This window comes from Colobus angolensis, unplaced genomic scaffold, assembly GCF_000951035.1.
Source record: "Colobus angolensis palliatus isolate OR3802 unplaced genomic scaffold, Cang.pa_1.0 Scaffold330, whole genome shotgun sequence".
In the NCBI taxonomy this organism is placed as follows: domain Eukaryota; kingdom Metazoa; phylum Chordata; class Mammalia; order Primates; family Cercopithecidae; genus Colobus; species Colobus angolensis.
In genome coordinates this window covers 2,231,477-2,233,699 of record NW_012116600.1, presented here as the reverse complement: position 1 = coordinate 2,233,699, position 2,223 = coordinate 2,231,477, and positions in this window count along the sequence as shown.

Sequence of the window (2,223 nt, the reverse complement as noted above, 5' to 3'; positions counted from 1 at the left end):
GAGACTCTGTCTCAAAAAAATCAATCAATCAATCAATACAAATAAAAATAAAACAATTAGCCAGGCATGGTGGAGCGCACCTGTGGTCTCAGTTATGCGAGAGGCTGAGCTGGGAGGCTAAGCTGGAAGGATCACTTGAGCCGAGAATGTTGAAGCTACAATGAGCTGTGACTGCACCACCGTACTCCAGCCTTGGTGACAGAGTGAGACCCTGTCTCAAAACAAAAAATAAAAAAGACTGACCTTGCTGGCCTAGATAGAGGGCTTATGGCTTTGCAGACTCTGAACCTTGATTCTTTCTGATTTAATCTTTCTACTTCCTTCGATCTAAAGGTCACTTCCTCTTAGCAGTTGCACAAGAGACACTATCCCACTTGCATGTCTAAAGTACAGGAAGAATAAGGAGAAACTGTGCTGGTTTGGTAGGTTGCCAAGCTTCCCTTTACTCCGAACTGTTACTCCTTATGCACAGCCTTTGATGCCAGGGTTTCTGTTCAAGGGTTCCTTGACATCTAAGAGGCCTTTATCTTTCTCCTACACAATTCCAGAATATACCCTTATTTACAAACATTATTGGTTTCCTTTGGTTTTATTTGTACACAAACCAGGTTTCCAGACAAAAGCAAAGTCATGCCCTTCTCCCTTCTCCCATCTCTTGATGTGCCAACTCTTTAGTTGGCACACCTAAAAGTGTGCTGAGTGGTTAAGGCATTTGGCCAAAAGATAGTGAGCCAGAAATAGTTCATCTCTAAGCCAGGGTTTAGCCTTAATTTATTATTTTCATAAGAAAAAAATAATAAAATGCTAATGTTGGCTCCGTTGAAAGGCTTTTAGAATTAAGTACTACATACTATAAGGTCTGGGCAGCCTGCATATATTCCATTTTATAGGGGCATATAGTAGTTTTTGAAATTTAGAGATTCAAACGGTGCAAAATACCTCTTGGTCTGCAAGTATTACAGCTGCAATCAGGGACCTGCTGACAGCGGCCTGACATTACAGGTCATTGTTGCTCTTCAGGCCCTGCGTGTAGTGAGTGCTGTGTCTGAGGCTCACCTAGCCCTCTCTTCAGTTCTTGAAACCTCAATCTTAGAGTTTCACAGCAAATGATGGATTATTTACTTATATCAAAGCAATGCTTTGCCTACCTGAGGTACCCTTATGCGAAATTCTACTACATACAGCTTTATTTCTGGATACAATTTCCTAAACTATGAACATTTCAGTGTTGGCCATTGAGAAACGAGAAGTACTACAGTTTGTGGTAATCAAAAAAGAGGAATATGGGAGGTTGGGGATGGAAAATAGAGTTGAAGAGGATTAACAAAGAGAAAGGAAGCTGAGAGGTGGGCATTCCAGGTCTCTGAGGTGCATGTGAATCGCATCCTAAGGAAAAAGGCAACTGAGACTTGAGTGGATAGTCTAAAGGCCGAAGCCTCAGTGTGAGGTTAAGAAGAGAGTTTAAGACTAGATCAGCACAGGTTTTAGACAGGACTGAGAAATATCTACTTGGCTATATACAGTATGTCAAATAAAGACAATCTGAAACTGGGTCGGGCTTGGTGGTTCATGCCTGTAATCCCAGTACTTTGAGAGGCCGAGGTGGATATGCACACCTGTAATTCCAGCTACTTGGGGAGGCTGAGTCTGGAGAATTGCTTGAACTGGGGAGGTGGAGGTTGTTGCAGTGAACAGAGATCGCACCACTGCACTCCAGCCTGGGTGACAGAGTGAGACGTTGTCTCAAAAAAAAAAAAAAAAGATGATCTGAAATTTTATTTTTTAGTTATTAAAATTATTGTATGACAAACTGCCTGAAGATTGAATCAAAGACAGAAAATGCAAACACCACCACCATTACCCATGACAACAGAAGAAAAACTAAACAAAACTATTCCAGATTTACATTACTGATGTGTCACAGTTTTACTTACTGTGCTCATTTCATTGATTTGTTTCAGTGAATGGCTAAATAATCACCACAATTTCTCTAAAGCTACTCTTGACCTTCATTTCCAGAATATTATTTCTTCCAGAGGTTTTGCCCTTCTAAATAACATACTTTAGGGCCGGACATGGTGGCTCACTCCTGTAATCCTAGCACTTTGGGAGGCTGAGGCAGGTGGATCACCTGAGGTCAGGAGTTCAAGACCAGCCTGGCCAGCATAGCGAAACCCCATCTGTACTAAAAATACAAAAAAATTAGCTGGGCATGGTGATGTG